Source organism: Amblyraja radiata, chromosome 2, assembly GCF_010909765.2.
Source record: "Amblyraja radiata isolate CabotCenter1 chromosome 2, sAmbRad1.1.pri, whole genome shotgun sequence".
Lineage (NCBI taxonomy): Eukaryota > Metazoa > Chordata > Chondrichthyes > Rajiformes > Rajidae > Amblyraja > Amblyraja radiata.
In genome coordinates, this window is record NC_045957.1 from 78,796,367 (window position 1) to 78,816,774 (window position 20,408).

Below are 20,408 nucleotides of genomic sequence, written 5' to 3' on the forward strand. Positions count from 1 at the left end.
ATATAAATGCATTTTAACTCATATGATTAATAGAAAGATTAAACAAAAATGAGAAGTTGTGATGAGGGATAACGTGAAGACGCCCGCCAGCCTGCATGCGTGTCAACCTTTAAAGCAGCCATATGTAATCACAGAACAATCGCTGACCTAATTATTGGAAGATAAGAAATTAGAACTACCAAATGATCTTTATGAGAATAGGGTTGGGAGTGGAGGGCACGTAATCCCTCATTGCAACTTCTCATAAAATAAAGATCAAACTTCAAACGGTAAGTTCTCGTTTAATCTTTCTATTTTGTTTCAAAGTCACGTGAGTGATCACGTGAAGATTTCAAAGCTCTGTGATTTCGTGCCGTGAACCCGAGTCCATGCAAACACACTGCATCAGTTGACCAGATATGGTTGAAAGTGATAATAATAATAATAATAATAATAATAGTGGTCCGTTACATCCGGGAAAATAAAATTTATTTAACAGAACTCAAAATTGTGTTGGGAAACGAACCAGGCCTGAAAATCGGCTTATTGTAAAAGGTTTAGAAAGTCCGCTCATTCGACCATCCTGCTGTCGCTAGGATGCAGTCCAGCGGAACCTCCATGAACCTCGCTGCTGATGTTGTTGCAGCCCTGGTGGAGTGAGATTTAAAAACATCAGTGTCCACTCCTGCGAAAGTCAATACATGTCTTAACCACCTGGAGATGGTCTGCACTGATACCCTCTTGTGTGGTTTTTATGACTAATGAACATAGCCAGCTCAGTGCCTCTAAGGTTCTTCGTAGTCTTTATATATTGTTGAATATATGTGACTACCCACAATCTACGGTCCATTGGTTATGCCAAAATTCCAGCTTTAGACCTAACACACCCGGTCTACTTTGCTTAATCAACTCATTTATATAGAATGTTATCCTATTGGTAGACATAACCATCCTGTCCAGCCGTAGCTTATGCAACGACAGGACGCGTTGCACTGAAACTAGCGGCATGAGCATTATTACCTTTATTACCTTTATTACCTACGACAGATGCACAATGGGCTAAGTGTTCGGCTGGCGACCGGAAGGTAGCCGGTTCGAATCCCGCTTGGAGTGCATACTGTCGTTGTGTCCTTGGGCAAGACACTTCACCCACCTTTGCCTGTGTGTGAATGTGTGTGAATGTATGTGAGTGATTGGTGGTGGTCGGAGGGGCCGTAGGCGCAGAATGGCAGCCACGCTTCCGTCAGTCTGCCCCAGGGCAGCTGTGGCTACAGAAGTAGCTTACCACCACCGAGTGTGACTGAGGAGTGAATGAATAATGCGATGTAAAGCGCCTTGAGTATTAGAAAGGCGCTATATAAATCCCATCCATTATTATTATTATTACCTTATACGTGAGCCGGACCAAAGAAGAACCTTAGAGGAGCCCAACCGCAAAGCAGTGTTAACACAACGTTAACGTCCTATACTTCCGTGTACCTGGGCCTGGGAGGATTCATGTTAAAGATACCCCTCATGAATTTGGATATCAAAGGGTGAGACCCAACAGAGTGGTGTCCCGATCCCAGCAGCAAGTATGATGAGAAGGCACTTTTGGCAGTGTTGATGGCACTAGAACTTGATCTTTTATCAAAAAATAACATTGAGAGAAACTCTAAGACATCAGCTATTCGTGCCGTATTATGAGTTATATTTGAATTTACACAAAACACTTCCCATTTCTTGATGTAGGAAATGTACTGCTTCTTGGTGCTATCCCACAAAGCTGCAGTGATCACGTCCATCGTTCGGTTGGATAATCCGAGCCCCAGAAAAGGTCTTCTTAAACTCTGCAAATCAATAAGTTAATTCTATCATGCAGAGGATGAGATTCCCGAGTCACAGGATGAATAAGCAAATCTTTGTGTTTACTAATAACCATATATGGTTCTATTAACTCTCCACACACCAACGGGAACCATGACTGTGTAGGCCAGTCAGGCACTACTAAAATGCCTGAAGCGGAATCTTGCTTGATTTTTAGCAAGCGCCGGCTGATGAGGCAAAATGGAAGAAAGGCATAAAAAAACATTCCTCCCCTGTGTAACGAGGATGCATCTATCGCTACTGCACCTGGGTCTTGCTCACATGCAATATATTTTGGCAACTGGTGATTAAGCCTGGATGCAAACAAATCAATATCCGGTGTTCCATACTGAGCAACAACGTCATTAAACACATTGTGATCTAACATCAATTCTGTGTTATCATTAAATTTACGTGACCTAATGTCCGCCACCGTGTTAAGCCTACCTGGCAAGTAGGTAGCTGAAATCCAAATCCTTCTTTCAATACACCAGCTCCAAATAAGGTCAGCTAAACTATCACAGGATACTGACTTGATTCCACCCATGTGATTAATATATGCCACCGCTGCAGTGTTATCAATTTGCAGTCAAACATGCAGATTATGCATATTCCCCCAATAAGCCTTCAACCCATAGAATGCCCCCAGCATCTCCAGGTAGTTGATACCACATAAATGGATAATATGTAACTCGTGCATATCCCATCTGCCACCGCAACTAGAGATGGTATTAGTAGCTCCCCATCCTTGAGCACTAGCATCAGTTTGTAGTATAACTGAAGGTTTACTGACCAAAATGTCACTGGAGCAATGCTGAATATTGCCACCATTGTACCTCTGATATAGCTTCAGCCGATAGTAGCATTGGTCTGGTAAAATGACCTAAATGGTACTTGAGTGCTTGTTCCTTTGCACACTGCAAATTTTGATAATGTAAGGGCCCAAATTGTGCAGCTGGAAAAGCAGCCACTATTTTGCCAATTACACTAGCCACCTGCCGAATAGATGGCTGCTCTATAACAACAAGGTTACAGGCTTCTATAAATTCTAATCTCTTGCCCCAGGGCAGAGTTACAGACATTTCGATAGAGTTAATGCTAAATCCTAAATAATCAATAACCTTAGTCTGTATCAACCTGGATTTAACTGGATGGATGAGAAACCCCGATTTCTCAAATATGAGTTTCGTGGCTGAAACAGCTAAATTAGCCAAATACAGCGTTTTCCCTACTATTAGAATATCATCCAAATAGGCCATAACAATGTGCTCTAATTTGGTAAATAACCTGGGAGCGGAAGTTAACACATTAGGCAATGCTTTGAACTGCCATTGCTGCCCATCCAGCTAAATTTCAAATATCTCCGGTGATCCGTGTGAATTGGAACTGAATAATATGCATCTTTGAGATAAAGCATCCTTTAGAAATCAGTTGTTTGGCAGTAAAGAAGTTTTCCATTTTAAAATGTCTATACTGCACATATGAGTTAAGTTGTGTTAAATGAAGGATGATCCGACATCCCCCATATTTCTTTTGCCTAGAGAATATATTGGAGACAAATTGATGATTTTCATGATTTGATCTCTCAATTACCCCTTTTTTGTGCAATGTATGAATTTATGCTTGTATATCCAAACCTTCTTGTTTGGAATGAATAAATGCCAGACTTGGTGTATGTTGTGTGGGTGGCAATGAGTTAGGTAAAAATTCACTTTTGAACCCATGTATACTGTGCAGTATAAACGGGTCTGAGGTTATCCACCGCCATTTGTGCAAAACCAAGTGTAATCTACCACCAACTTGTAACTGGTCGACACACCCCATGTTCCGGAAAGAACCAGACCCACCTACGCATTTTCCATGACGGCCGGCCCGGGTCTTGGACTAAAAAAGACCTATGCCCAGGACGATCAACTTTAGAGCTGCCACAAGCTTCAGCAAACCGCTTATTGCTAGTGGAGGCGTAGGGGTATTGTCGCCGAAACAGTGAAGATTTGCCCATTGCAGATGCTTTGATTAAACCTACAGCTTTAGCTTCTTCATCTAGGTCTTTCACTTGTTTAGGCAGGTCTTCCCCGAACAGAAGATTAGGTGGCTGGACGTTACTGGACTTACACAGACCTGCAAACTTCGGGTTTAATGCAGGCCTGATGCCGTTCTTTTGGAAACAGTTCATCTCAAAATGTGCATTGCACATTAACGCCAGGGCATCTTGCTGGACGTCCGATAGTGTCCCGCCATCTACTGATCTGGCAAAAGCCGTGATGCCTGAAGCCAGTAATTTTAAAATCCACTGGAGCTTCATCTCCTGAGCCTTGATGCCATCTCCAATGTAACCCCAAATGGAACTGTTGACCGCCGGCACTTTTAAGGATGCACAATTCGCAGGCGTGTGGTACTTTGCAGTCGTTTCAACCATGACTTCTTCTTGCAGTTGATGTGATGTGAGATAATTGATGCTAGAGGCCAGTTCTTCTTGAAGAGGCTCCGCTGTTTGTGAAGGTATCGCAAATCTCGATGCCAGAGCAGGCAACTTTTGTGTGTGAGCCTCACGCATCTCATGTATCCCAGTATGTCCTTCTGACATACCTCCGAATTTGGAGTCAGTCATGTACTGACCCCTGACACTCCCCTCATCAGAGTGGGAGGCACCATGCAGCCCTGGACCATGCGCTGCCGCAGGCATGAAGGGATACCTGCATTGATATGTCTCCGTATCACAGAGCATATTGTGATGGAGCACCCTCTCCATGCGGTGCTCCATTTGGGATAAACGCCCAAAGACGTTATCCATAGTGTAGGAGGGGAATCCTCCTGGCCTGACTCATCCGAGTACACAGGCCTATCAGACTTGCGTTTGGCTTTACCCCCTTTAGGGGTTGCCAAAGTGCTTTGAGCAAGCACCGAGTCTGAAATCACTGACCGCACTGTCAGCGGCTCTGATGGCAAAATAGACGGCCGCCGGCTACCCGCACTCCCGCGGTCCTCTGCAGGCGGTTTCCCTGCGGCCCGTCTGGATTTCGCCTTGGATTTATCCATAATTTGTTGGCGATCACTGTGAAGAGAAAATATCCAAACAAAAACAATCTCAGAGTAAGTTGAAAACTTACCACTGGAGGAACGACCCTCCTCCCAGCCAGTCGTGTGCCATGCGTTAGACGTATTGACGCACATGCAGGCTGGCGGGCTTCTTCACGTAGTCACTCACGTGACTTCGAAATAAAATTGGCATGGATGCATCCCATCACGTCATCCAGGCTTGGAAGCAAACTAATAATCATTGAATATGTCAACAAGATCAGAGCATAGACCAGGATTCTGTATGTAAAAAAATAGGGAAGAGTAAACCATTGGGTATGTCAGGATGTTGCTTGTGCATTGCACGAAGCAAGATGGCAAGAGTCTTACTTTTGAGTCAGGACGATTTATATCCAACGCTGGAATTCTGAGAACAAAAATTCAGGCAGATACATGTATCAATATTGAAGGAATACTCCGAGAACAGTAATTCCAACTTTCAAATGAGTTACTAAATGTCCATCCCATCTATCGCCTGAAGTGATTGTGACTGACCCCAATGCAGTATTTTGAAGAAAAGCAAGAAAGCTAAGGTTTATTCATCACTGGCCTTGTCCATATTCAAAACAATTTTTTTTAGCCATTATCATATTGATTTTTGTCCGAAATTGCTTTTGTGGAAAATGTCTCTCATATTTTTTGCATTACTAGAATGTACATTCCAATTAAAAGTGTGGACTTTTTAATCCTTTTTTTGATGTCCTCTAAATAATAAGAACAGTGCTTTATAAAACCAAATCGTCCTTTCCTCTTTCTTCTGACTCAACAATAACACAGGCAAATTTCAGGTGCCAAATACTAAGAGCTTTAAGAAAAATAAATCTTACCAAATAATGAATTAGGGAACATACAATATTATTTTCAAGTTCCCTGAGAGACTAAAACTAGTGTTATGTGTGTGATATGCATGAACTTGCAATCAAAAGTATTAAGTTAACTTAATCCCCCACTATCATAAAAACATGGAGGAACAATTCTCCTCAGTGCAATTCTTGCAAGTACCTGCAGAATTATTGTGTTCTTCAGCTGAATAAAAGAGATTTACACCAGCATTCAAGCTGAATGTTTTGATATTAATGATAAAATAAGGTAATATTCATAGAACAAAATTACCTCTGGCCATTATTTAAAAACAACCTTTGAGTAATACATTTTTCATTAAATCTTAGGAAACTGCAGTTTTTCCATATGTGTTGGTCGTACCATTTAGAATCAATTTGTTCCAATTTATATATCTGAAATTAGTCAGCAATGGTGGGAGGTTGGATACATAAAATAAGCACGTTTTTGTTATTACAAATTGAACTTGTCAGTTTAATAACTTGAGAGTGGGGCCATTTGTGCACAGATTGCTTCAGTGTTGCCAACAATACCTAAAAGCTTTCTGTGGAAATAATTCAAAAAGACTTGCACTTTTCTCATCAGTTTCAGCTTCTAGCTATTAAGGTCTAACAAAGGGAAGCTAGTATTACACCTTTAAGGCAATTATTTAGGTTGCATTGTCAACATGGGGGGAAAAAATCATTCCTGCCATCATGATAAATTGACTTAGAGCAACACAAAAATTACAATTACCCAGTCAAGGGATACTAAATCATTTTGAGTCCAGGCAGAAGATACTTGGTGAAACCAAAATTTTATTTTTTATTCTTTCACAGGATGTAGGAGTCACTGTCAAGGTTGCCAGTTATTGCCTATCCAAAATTGCATTGAAATGAGTGGCTTGCTTCAGCAAGCAGTATGCAATGATTTATTTTTTATCACATGTAGGCCAGCAGATTTACTTCCCGTAAGCAAGGACATTCATGCAATGTGTGTGTTTTTAAAGCAATTCAATCCTTTGGCTGCTTATGCAAGATTATGTTTTATGTGGAAATAATTTATCTGAATTTAAATTTCTCAATAGTCACATTAGGTTTCAATTTATGGTCTGGGATTTCTTGTCCATTACTAGTCTCATAAAATACCATGTATTGCACCTGGTATTATACACTACACCTGTAAGCCAGCAATTCATACCTTGGAGGCACAAGCCTTGTTTTTGCAGTGAAGTGAAGTGTGTTACTTTCGCTCATGATTAAGGTCAATTTCATTTTTGCAACAAGGATTTTTTTGGAATATTTATCACTATTATTTCCATATATTTTATTGAGAATAGGTTGAAGCAGAATTTGCAAACAAAAAAATAATGTTTAATTCACTTGTTGATATGAAAACCATTTAGAAATTCTGTGAAGTTAACTTTACGACCATAATATGATGAGGAAATATGATCAGGAGAAAGTCAATGGAGTTTGCTGGACTTGACAATAAAATTATTGCCAATTGATCTTGGTCTCTGATTTACTTACCTTCCTGTTCCTATAACGTTTAACCTCATATCAACCATAAATGTGTCTCCTTGACCATGAATATGTTCAATGATTCAAGCTTGTGATTTTCTAAGCTTGAGAATTCCAAATGATTAAAGGAATTACTTACTCCTTATTTATGCCTGAAATGAGCGATGCTTTAATCTAAAACTATGACTCTAAGTCCAATGCTCCCCATCAATGGAAACAATAGACAATAGACAATAGGTACAGGAGTAGGCCATTCGGCCCTTCGAGCCAGCACCACCATTCAATGAGATCATGGCTGATCATCCCCAATCAGTACCCCGTTCCTGCCTTCTCCCCATATCCCCTGACTACGCTATTTTAAAGAGCCTTATCCAGCTCTCTCTTGAAATCATCCAAAGAACCTGCCTCCACCGCACTCTGAGGCAGAGAATTCCACAGACTCACCACTCTCTGTGAGAAAAAGTGTTTCCTCGTCTCCGTTCTAAATGGCTTACTCCTTATGCTTAAACTGTAGCCCCTGGTTCTGGACTTCCCCATCGGGAACATGTTTCCTGCCTCTAGCATGTCCAAACCCTTAACAATCTTACATGTTTCAATGAGATACCCTCTCATCCTTCTAAACTCCAGTGTACAAGTCCAGCTGCTCCATTCTCTCAGCATATGACAGTCCCGCCATCCCGGGAATTGACCTTGTAACATTGGTTAAAAATGGTTCACTATTTATATTATCAAGTGTCTTCAGTACCTTGTGGTTTAATAAAATCAGTTCTCATTCTTCTAATCATCAATGAATTCAAACTCAGCCCACTCAACCTTTCCTTATGTGGCAAACCATCAAATTCATGAATTGTCTTCAATGCAAGTTTATCTCTTCCAAACTATAAGCAGCAGTCCCAATGCAGTTTCACCAACTATTTGGGATTTGGGTACTGGCAAAATTCTATTTGGTGTGATAGAATGAATACAGATGGACTCGGGAGGTTAAAACAACATCAAGTGATATTGTCTGAATAATTTACATGAGTTGTGAGTGATAATGAACTATCTCTTTATTCACAATCACAATTAACACTAACTTATCAGAAGAGGAGAAAAGTCAATCAAGAGATTGATTCTACAGACACAAAGCGTGTGGCCGTTTTACACATTTTTTGACAGAGATAGATGTGGAGTGGATCACGTACAGTTGTTTATATGGTGAACTATTCTGTCCTTTCTTCTAGTTAGGCAGCCTTACCTCTAAAAAACAAGACATGCAGATGTTCAAGCTGTTGACATTGTGGGTCAGACATGTTAGCCTGACGCCAATGGGAAACTATGCAGAGCTAGAGTTCTGTTCCCACAGGCAGTATGAAGTGCTGCCCATGTTCACGACAAAATGGAAGAACAGTTTAGTTCTTCCCACAATTCCCACATTATATTCAATTTCCTATTCCAACTCCAGGCCACATTTTCTCGCATCATGGGTGGCACCATCAACATGTATGCATATATTATACATCTTTCCTGTACATTTGAGAAAACAGGAAGAAAGGTGAAATAGGAAACAGTTACATTTAATGATGCATATATTTGCAAGATTTACAAGTCCAACAATCTGATAACTCTTTGGTACCTTCGCAATCACAGCATAATCACTTGTGAAGCATCAATGGCAGAGCCTGCATATCTTTCAGCATTCCCCTATTCCAACACATCTTTGATCACATGGCTATGTTTACCACTGACTTGTATACTGAGGGAGGTGAGTATTCATTGTATGTATATATACCTTTCTAAATGTCCCATCTACTGTTACCAAATAGTTCCTGATCTCACATACCACTTCAACTTTTCTGAGATCCCACTTAGGATGTCTGAGCCTGGCCAATCCTGAGTACTCAAAATGTATTGCTTACCCTGAACCCTTTTCCCTTCTAGTTGGATCTAAGCTACTTGCTTTGACTGATGATTTTCCACCAGCTTTCTTGCTATGTTTGCCTGCTCCAGATTCAGCCCCTGCAGTGGTTCAATGGTTGGGTATTAATGGTGGAGTAGCAAGATGGATTCAACAGTGGCTGAATGGGAGATGCCAGAGAGTAATGGTGGATGGTTGTTTGTCAGGTTGGAGGCCGGTGACGAGTGGGGTGCCACAGGGATCTGTGTTGGGTCCACTGTTGTTTGTCATGTACATCAATGATCTGGACGATGGTGTGGTAAATTGGATTAGTAAGTATGCAGATGATACTAAGATAGGTGGGGTTGCGGGTAATGAAGTAGAGTTTCAAAGTCTACAGAGAGATTTATGCCAGTTGGAAGAGTGGTCTGAAAGATGGCAGATGGAGTTTAATGCTGATAAGTGTGAGGTGCTACATCTTGGCAGGACAAATTAAAATAGGATGTACATGGTAAATGGTAGGGAATTGAAGAATGTAGGTGAACAGAGGGATCTGGGAATAACTGTGCACAGTTCCCTGAAAGTGGAATCTCATGTAGATAGGGTGGTAAAGAAAGCTTTTGGTGTGCTGGCCTTTATAAATCAGAGAATTGAGTATAGAAGTTGGGATGTAATGTTAAAATTGTACAAGGCATTGGTGAGGCCAATTCTGGAGTATGGTGTACAATTTTGGTCGCCTAATTATAGGAAGGATGTCAACAAAATAGAGAGAGTGCAGAGGAGATTTACTAGAATGTTGCCTGGGTTTCAGCAACTAAGTTACAGAGAAAGGTTGAACAAGTTAGGGCTTTATTCTTTGGAGCGCAGAAGGTTAAGGGGGGACTTGATAGAGGTTTTTAAAATGATGAGAGGGATAGAAAGAGTTGACGTGGAGAAGCTTTTCCCACTGAGAGTAGGGAAGATTCAAACAAGGGGACATGACTTGAGAATTAAGGGACTGAAGTTTAGGGGTAACATGAGGGGGAACTTCTTTACTCAGAGAGTGGTAACTGTGTGGAATGAGCTTCCAGTGAAGGTGGTGGAGGCAGGTTTGTTTTTATCATTTAAAAATAAATTGGATAGTTATATGGATGGGAAAGGAATGGAGGGTTATGGTCTGAGCGCAGGTATATGGGACTAGGGGAGATTATGTGTTCGGCACGGACTAGAAGGGTCGAGATGGCCTGTTTCCGTGCTGTAATTGTTATATGGTTATATGGATATATGCAGTGTGTGAGCATCGTTCCTGTCCCTGCAGATTGTGAGCATATTTACTAGAGTGCAGCCAATGGTCAAATATGGTGCTCATCTCCATGCTAACAGAAAAGCTGCCAGTCTGTGCTTCATGGACATATTTGGGCTTCCCTTCACTGCCTGTGTTTTGAGTTCCTCCTTCGCAATGCTCACAGAATTGTGTTTTTGTGTTTATCTTCTGCAATCTGAATGCTCAGTAAACAAAGCCATCGGCCATTTTCTTTGCATGAATGATATCTGGATGTTGTATATAGTTCTCTTTGTATTTGCCTCTGCAATGTCCTTGGGCTGATTTCACCGTGTCCACACTTAACACGTCCCTGGTATGTAGAAAATTCATGTCATTCCCAGTCACAAGGTTGAATATCATCACTGAGACTTGCATCTGACTCTTTCTAACTGACAGAGTACACTTCAAGATGCTAATGCCATGCTGAGATGCTCCAGCGCCCATTGCTTTGGTCAAAATGCAAATAGAATTGGCTGTTGTCACCCCATGTGCATAACGAGATTGACTGACCCAATGCCATACTGTAAGACACCGCATGCATCCTTGAATCCAAAAATGATTCACTATTAACTATCCTTTGCGTGTATTATATGCTTCAGTTGCTCTTCATTGCAGGACCATAGATCATCAGTGGCTGGCAGAGAGATGTTTACATGGTTGGCTGAACTTTAAGGAGATTTCATAATGCTGCAGCATACCAGGAAAATGAATTTCATTATGTTTTCTGACTTTCAGACATTCAGTATTACAGCTAACTTCTCCTCAACAAGTTACTGCCTGTTTTCAATCACGTGCCGAAGTACATGCCATTCCTTTGGTGAAAAGGATTGGTCATGTTGCAGTTGTATAAGATGTTGGTGAGGCCACATTTACAGTATTGTGTTCAGTTTTGCCACCATGTTATGAGAAGGATGTTGTCAATCTAGAAAGGGTGGAGAGAAGATTTACAAGGATGTTGCCAGGACTCGAGAGCCTTAGCAATAGGGAGAGGTTGATCAGGCTAGGACTATTCCTAGACGCACAGAGTCTCTCGCCCAAAGTAGGGAATTGGGAACCAAAGGATACAGGTTTAAGGTGAGGGGGGGAAAAGTGGGAGGTGTATTGAATGAGCTGCCGGAGGTTGTCGTTGAGGCAGGTACTTTCACAACGTTTAAGAAACATTTAGATATGTACATGGATATGATAGGTTTAGAGGGATATGGGCCACATGCTAGCAGGTGGGACTAGTGTAGATGGGATATGTTGGCCGGTGTGGGCAAATTGAGCCAAAGGGCCTGTTTCCGCGCTGTAAGGCTCTGACTCTATGACTCTATGAAAAGCACACTTGCTTTGTTTCAGTTTCAAAGAAGGAAGAGTAAATTGTAGAGTTGCTTCCTCATAGCGGCAGAGACCCAAATTTGAACCTGACCATGGGTGCAGTCTCTGTGGAATTTGCACATTCTCCCTGTGACCTCGTGGGTTTCCTCCAGGTCCAGTTTCCTCCCATATCCCAAAGACATCCGGGTTTGTAGGTTGACTTGTCTCTTTAAATAATCCAGTGAATTAAGTGAATTCACCCAGAGAGTGAATGAAACTGAGGGATAGCATGGAACAAATATGAACGAGCGATTGATGGTTAGCATGAACATGTTGGGCTGAAGGCCCTGTTTCCGTTCTGTATCTTTCAATCAATCAATTAAAATTCAGCGGATCAGGCAGCGTTTTGGAAGGAATGGATAGGCAAAGCTTTTGGTCTAGACTCATCTATGGTAATTTAATGCTCACGGTGTACATTATGCAAAAATCATACTTAGGAATCGTCAGATTTATTGAAACCTTTCACACATGCCAACTCCACAGCCAAGTCCTATGATGTAGGTGTTTATACTGTTTGTCTTCTATTGTTTTGTTCAGAATACCTTTATACATGTCCCAGAGCAAGGCAGTTATGTTCAACTGGGTACCACCACAGTAGCTGGCACCATCCACTCCTCTGTAAATTCAGTAGCATTTTAAAACTATTTTTCCACCTGACCTCTAAGCCACAAAAATAATTTTTAATCAAATCTGCACACCACAAGATCCTGATTATACCTGTGTGTACGGTACTAAGAATGAACACTTGTTTCCTGTCAGGTTGCAGAGCCTTCAATAAGTCACTGTAACTTGGTGCATGTGACAATAATAAATTAGTTTAGTTTATTATCGCTTGTACCGAGGTACAGTGAAAAACTTTTGTTGCGTGCTAACCATTTGGCGGAAAGACAATACATGATTACAATCAATCCATTTACAGTGATAGATACATGATGAGGGAATAACATTTAGTGCAAGCTACAGCCAGCAAAGTCCGATCCTAAACTAAACTAATTAATAAACTAAACTAAATCTCCTCCCATTAAGATAAGTCTGCAGGTGTAAACTGTTGCAATTATTGGTAGCCTAGATCCTTTACCAGGCTAAGTCAAATCAAGTTTAATTTATAGTCATATGCACAAAAACATTGAGGTTCAGATGTAATGAAAATCTTGCTTGCAGCAGCTGCATAGGCACGTGGACTCAGATAACAGAAAACTATAAATTATACCTAAATTGGGTATAAATTCAGCAAGATAGTGAAAAGGAAAAAAAAGATTGTACAAAAGGAGAACATTTGTGCAAAACACAATTAGACCATGGTAGTGCAAGAGTGGTCCATGGCATTCTGTTACTGAGGTAGGATTCGGGTTGTGCAGGTCGGCTCAAGAACATCATGGTTGTAGGAAAATTGCTGTTTCCAAACCTGGTGGTTGGGACTGCATGCTAGCTTACTTTCTACCCACCAGTAGCAGTATGAAAAATGTCTGCATGTATTGAGGAACCTTTAAGATAGATACCGCTTTCTTGAGACTGCATGTTTGGAAGTGATGTGCCTATGATGGACTGGGCTGAGTCAACTACTCTATGCAGCCTCTTACATTCGTGTGTGTTGGATTTGCTGTACCAAACCCATGATGCAATGTCAAATTGAAGAACTGTACATATTTAGACTGCCACTTTGCATCTTGTTAATGACATTTTACTGAGCGTTAGATTGTGTGTGGGATTTTTTTTTCCCCAAAAGGGAACAATCTGCAGATGTGCATATTTCAAGGTTTTGGACATTTATTCTCACAGCATCTTGAAATCAAAGCCTATCACACATACAGTATCATATTCAAGACACAATCTTTGTGGTCCGTATTGCTTTGTGGTCCGCAATGCTTTATTAGGTCCGACCGTGTTTGGAAGGAATAAATGCTTTATTAGGTCCGACTGTGTTTAGTCCAAAAGTCCTGCTCATTTCGTGGCTTCGCTTAGTGGACAGGTCGGGCTATTTGTGTAATTTCTGGTGAGTGCAGAGGTTGCACTGATTGCGTAATTTCCAGTAAGTGCAGAGGTCATGCTGATTGTGGAAGTGCCGCTGACTGCGGAAGCCTCACAGTGGCGAGGCCGCGCTCAGCGTGAGAGTAGATTCAAGAATGTTTACTGTCATATATATGGTGTGTGAGTCAGTGTATGTGGGTGTGGGTGTGGGTGTGTGAGTGTGAGTGTATGTGAGTCTGTGTGTGTGTGTGTGTGTGTGTGTGTGTGTGTGTGTGTGTGTGTGTGTGTGTGTGTGTGTGTGTGTGTGTGTGTGTGTGTGTGTGTGTGTGAGAGTCTGTGTGCATGTGTGAGTGTATGTTTGTGTGTGTGTGTGAATGAGTGTGTGTGTGAGTTTATGAGTCTGTGTGTGTGTGTGAGTGTATGTGTGAGTGTGTGATTCCGTGTGTGTGTGTGTGTGTGAGTGTATGTGTGAATGTATGTGTGTGTGTGAGTGTATGTGTGTGTATGTGTGTGAGTGTTTGTGTGTGTGTGTGAATGTGTGTGTGTGAATGTATGCGTGTGTGTGTGTGAGTGTATGTGTGTGTGTGAGTGTGTGTGAGTGTATGTGTCTGTGTGTGAGTATGTGTGTGTGCATGAATATATGTGTGTGTGAGTCTGTGTGTGTGAGTGTGAGTTGTTGTATGTGTGAGTCTGTGTGAGTCTGCGTGCATGTGTGAGTGTGAGTGTATGTGTGTGTGTGTGTGTGTGTGTGTGTGTGTGTGTGTGTGTGTGTGTGTGTGTGTGTGTGTGAATGTATGTGTGTGTGTGTGTGTGTGTGTGTGTGTGTGTGTGTGTGTGTGTGTGTGTGTGTGTGTGAATGAATGTGTGTGTGTGAATGTATGTGTGTGTGTGTGTGTGAGTGTATGTGTGAGTCAGTATGTATGTGAATGAGTATGTGTGTGTGTGTGTGTGTGTGTGTGTGTGTGTGTGTGTGTGTGTGTGTGTGTGTGTGTGTGTGTGTGTGTGTGTGTATGTGTGTGTGTGTGTGTGTGTGTGTGAGTGTGTGTGAGTGTGTGTGAGTGTGAGTGTGAGTGTGTGTGAGAGTATATTGGAATTGACGGAGAGGTGGAATATTGGGTTGGGGGACCAGCCCTCCCATGTGAAGCTGGGACCCAACGGGTCCCATTTAGTCTAGTGTCCTTTTAAAGGTCTTGTACTTTAGACATAGATATAGAAAATAGGTGCAGGAGGAGGCCATTTGGCCCTTCAAGCCAGCACCACCATTCATTGTGATAATGGCTGATCATCCACAATCAGGAATCCGTGCCTGCTTTCTCCACATCCACCTTGATTCTGCTAGCCCCGAGCTAACTCTCATTTAAATTCATCAAGTGAAGAGGCCTCTACTGCCTTCTGTGGTAGAGAATTCCCAACTCTCTTGGTGATTTTTTTTTCTCATCTCAGTTTTAAATGGCCTCCCCTTTATTCTTAGACTGTGGACCCTGGTTTTGGACGCCCCCAACATTGGAAACATTTTTCCTGCATTTAGCTTGACCAGTCCTTTTATAATTTTATATGTTTCTATAAGATCCGCTCTCATCCTTCTAAATTCCAGTGAATACAAGCCCAGTCTTTCCAATCTTTCCTCATATGACAGTCCCGCCATCCCGGGGATTAACTTTGTGAACCTACGCTGTACTGCCTCAATAGCAAGGATGTCCTTCCTCAAATTAGGAGAATAAAACTGCACACAATACTCCAGATGTGGTCTCACCAGGGCCCTGTACAACTGCAGAGGGACCCCTTTACTCCGATACTCAAATCCTCTCGTTATGAGGGCCAAGATTCCAGGACACCCAGGTCACGTTGCACTTCACTTTTTCCCAATCTGACACCATTGAGATAATAATTTGCCTTGATCTTGCCGCTAAACTAGATAACCTCACATTTATCTACATTATACTGCATCTGCCAAGCATCTGCCCACTCACCCAACCTGTCCAAGTCACCCTGCAACCTCCTAGCATCCTCTTTGCAGTTCACACTGCCACCCAGCATTTGTGTCATCTGCAAATCATTAATATATATTATAAATAATTGTGGCCCCAGCACCGAGCCTTGCGGCACTCCACTCGCCATTGCCTGCTATTCTGACAGGGACCCGATTATTTCTACTCTTTGTTTCCTGTCTGCCAATCAATTTTCTATCCATGTCAATACCCTATCGCCAATACCATGTGCACTAATCTCCTGTGTTGGAGCTTATCAAAGGATTTCTAAAATTCCAGATACACTACATTCACTGGCTCTCCTTCATCCATTTTACTTGTCATATCCACATACAATTCCAAATGAATAGTCAGGCAGGATTTCACTTTCATAAATCCATACTGACTTGGACCAATCCTTTTATTGTTATCCAAATGCGCCATTATTATTTTTTAATAATTGACTCCAGCATCTTCCCCACCACCAATGTCAGGCTAACTGGTCTATAATTCCCCATTTTCTCTCTCGCTCCTTTCTTGAAAAGAGGGATAACATTAGCTGCCCTCGAATCCACAGGAACTGATCCTGAATCTATAGACATTGGAAAATGATCACGATTTCTGGAGCCACCACCTTGAGTATCCTAGGATGCTGACCATCAGGCCCTGGGCATTGAACAAAGTGTTTAAGAAGGAACTGCAGATGCTGGAAAATCGAAGGTACACAAAAATGCTGGAGAAACTCAGCGGGTGCAGCAGCATCTATGGAGTGAAGGAAATAGGCAACTTTTCGGGCCGAAACACTTCTTCAGACTGATCAACTGGGGATTTATCAGCCTTCAGTCCCATCAGTCTACCCAATACTATTTCCAGCATAATGCAAATTTTATTCAGTTCCTCTGTCTCCCTAGATCCTCTGTCCTCTAGTACATCTGGAAGATTGTCTGTGTCTTCCTTAGTGAAGACAGAACCAAAGTACCTGTTCAACTCTTTTGCCATTTTTTTGTTCCCCTTAATAATTTCACCTGTTTCTGCCTTCAAGGGACCCACATTTGTCTTTACTAATCTTTTTCTCTTAACATAACATAACAAGAAAATTTTACTATCCTTCTTTATATTTGTTGCCAGCTTACCCTCGTACTTCATCTTTTCACCCCGTATTGCCCTTTTTGTTACCTTCTGTTGTCCTTTGAACGTTTCCCAATCCTCTGGTTTCCTGCTACTTTTTGCTATGTTGTACACATTTTATTTTAGTTTTACTCCGTCCCTAATTCCCTTTAAGCCATGGTTGCCTCTTACTCCCCTTAGAAATGATCCAGCATCTTCTGGATTATGCCCAGATATTCCTGTAATTGTTGTTCCACCATCATTCCTGCTAGGATCCTTTCCCAGTCGGCCTTGGCCAGCTCCTCTCTCATACCTTCATAGTCCCCTTTGTTCAACTACAACACTGGCACTGACACCTCCTCTGCCCATCTGTCTGTCCTTTCTATAGGACAGGGGTCATCAAACTATGCCCCCCGGGCCGAATGTGGCCCATAACCCAAAATCATCCGGCCCACAGGCATATTTATATATATATACATCCTGGGCCCGAGGCTGCAGTGCCCACGCGCCGTGATGCAAGGCTGCAAAGGGGCCTGCGCTGGCGGCCGCAATAGTGGAGCGGCGAGCAGCACAGAACTGCCGAGCAGCACCGAGCTGCCGAGGAGCGCCAAGCTCTGGCTGTACCGGATCCTACGCAAAGCTGCCGGCATGGCCGCGCACCTTCTGTGTCTGGGCTTCACTGTTGGGATCGGAGGTAGACAAAAAAGCTGGAGAAACTCAGCGGGTGAGGCAGCATCGATGGAGCAAAGGAATAGGCGATGTTTCGGGTCTAGACCCTTCTTCAGAAGTGGCTGACGTTGCTCTGAGACCAGTCTGAAGAAGGGTCTCGACCCGAAACATCGCCTATTCCTTCGCTCCATAGATGCTGCCTCATCCACTGAGTTTATCCAACTTTTTCTAGCATCTGCAGTTCTTTCTTAAACACAGTCGGGATCGGGGTTGTCAATAGGCCAGGGGACGAGCGAATATGAGTATTTGAGCAACCGCCTTCAGGACAGAGCCAAGGCAATGGTCAGGAGGTATGCCGTGTTCGTGAGCGCCCATAACCATCTTTGCCCATAACTAGGGGCCAGTGCTCCGAGTGGTGTCCTCGAAGGGGCGGGATCTTTGTGTACACGTGATTTGATGCCTGCCATTCTGGGCAGGATAAGGGAGGGATACATGTGTACACGTGATAGATGCGGCCTGCCATCCATTCACAGACATGCGCCCCGGCCCCAATGCAGAACAAGGTTGCCAACCCCAGCTATAGGACATAAAACCCTGAATATTCAGTTCCCAGTCCTGATCCTCCTGCAGCCATATCTCTGCGATCCCCACAATGTCATATCTACCAATTTCTAACTGAGACTCAAGCTCATCCACATTACTTCTTATACTTCGTGCATTCATATATAATACTTTAAATCCATTACTCACTTCACCTCTCACATCGACTCCTATTTCACTTGGCCATACTCTCCTATACTTTTGTGAGCTTTCTGTCCCGTTAATTCTGGGGTCTTTCTTAAATTGTCCTATACTCTCTTTCCCTTTAACTCCATCCTTGTATTTCAAATTTGTCTCCCCCCCACTATTTAGTTTAAACCCACCGTTTGACCTGAATATGCTCATCAGCAAACACCCATACAACTTGATTCCTTATGATCCTCTGGATCATAGAAATAGTCTTGTCCCAATTTCTGTAATTCAACTGAATGGGTGCTGATGACTTTTTTTAGGCTTTTGGCTGAGTGCCAGTATCATAAATCACACAGATTTCTGATGGTGTTGGGTTAAAAAGACTCTCACTGAATGAGACATCATTAATCCTGGAATAAAATCAAAACAAACTGGAAGAACTCAGCAGTTCAAGTCGTATCTGCAGAACCAAAAGGTGGAAATCAACATTTCAGGTGGAGACAGTCCATCAGGACTAAAAGGGAATGAGAAGAATTGTCATCACTTTGCAGTAGGTGGGGGTGTTGCTTGGTGGGAGGGGGTTGGGGTGGAGGGGGTGCCGCGAGAGATACTGCAATGGTGGATAAAGGGAACTACATAGGGAGAAGTAGATAGGGGGGTGAACAGCGGGAGATTAAATTTAAGTGGACAGGTTTGGGCAGGAGTATGAAGAAAGCGCCAGACATGTGGGATATCTAAAAGTTGAAAATTCAGTGTTCATTTCATTGGGTTGTAAGCTACCCAAATGCAATATTTGATGTTGTTCTCCCAACTTGCATTTAGCTTGCATTTGGTCATCTTTCAAACAATTGTTATAGAAATAGGGAAAGAAGATTTGCAAGAGAGTTAATTCCCCTCTTCCAGAGCTTCTGAAATGTCCTTCTTTTTCCATGGCATGTGAAATTGTATCGTTCTTCTGAAAGCATGGCTTTCCCTCTACCTTACCTGATGGAGCCTTCACATATATTTCCTCAATTTCCTGCATGCCCACACTCTTTCCTGGCAGAACAGTAACAGAGTTTGCTTAGTCCTCTCCTTTCAACCCAGCAGTTCAGTTTTAATTTATTATTATCACATGTACCGGCGTACAATGAAAAGCGTTTTGTTGGGTGCTACCTAGCCAAAGCAAAGACGGTACATGAATTAAGACAGTGTACAGAAGTCTTGACGTCAAAACTTAATTTCCTGCCATTTCTGTGCATCAGGTTTCAGCAATACAATACCAGTCACCCTTCTATTAGAATGATGTCATTAAACTGGAAGGAGTGGCCAGAAGATTAATGAGGATGTTGCTGGGACTCATAGGCCTGAGGTATAGGAAGAGATTGGGCAGGCGAGGTCTTTATTCCTTAGAGCACAGGACACTGAGGGGTGATCTTATACAGGTATATGAAATCATGATGGGAATAGATAGGGTGAATGCACCAAGTCTTTTACCCAGAGCAGGGGGATGAGTAACCAGTTTGGTTTAAGGTAAGAGGGGAAAGATTTATGAGGCACCTGAGGGGCAATGTTTTCACTCAGAGAGTGCTAGGTACATGGAATCAGCTTCCAGAGGGGATCATTGAAGCAGGTGCAATAGCAGCATTAAAAGACCATGTGGCAGGCACATGAATAGGAAAAGCTTTGAGGGATATAGACCAAATGCGACAAATGCACCGAACTTAGATGGGACATATTGATTGGTGTGGGTGAATTGAGCTGAAGGGCCTGTTTCCCTCCTTTATGACTATGACCAGTGAAGTACTGTGCATGTATTTACATATATTGTGTATCTGAATGCTACTGTTGAACACAATTAAAATTAAAGAAGGAAATGTATATTTTAGTTCTCCCACTGTATAACAGATAAAGCTCTTCATATATAAAACAGTGAGAGGTACTGACTAAAAACATAATTGAATGTACAAGCATGGGTGTCTTGGAACAGCATAAAAGACAGAACCAGGACAGGCAGGGTTTTGATTGATAACAGTTTAAACTTTGAGGAAACAACAGCGAGATGGAAACGCTCTATTAAAAAAAGGCATGGTGTTCACTTTGTGTGATTAACTCATACCCATTGATTGAACATGACAGCTTTTTACTGCCTGCTCAATTAATTGATTTAAACTGTTCATAGGCTGGATTCATCAGCAGGTGGCAAA

At 42.3% G+C, this 20,408-nt stretch overlaps 1 long non-coding RNA gene across 1 annotated transcript; it reads left to right on the top strand.

Annotated features, from left to right (window-relative positions):
* Positions 1–8,569: 8,569 nt before the first annotated feature.
* Positions 8,570–15,201, top strand: LOC116984492. Its single transcript, XR_004415044.1, has 3 exons — positions 8,570–8,579; positions 11,069–11,070; positions 15,094–15,201. It is a non-coding gene; the product is annotated as an uncharacterized LOC116984492 (long non-coding RNA).
* The last annotated feature ends 5,207 nt before the right edge of the window (positions 15,202–20,408 follow it).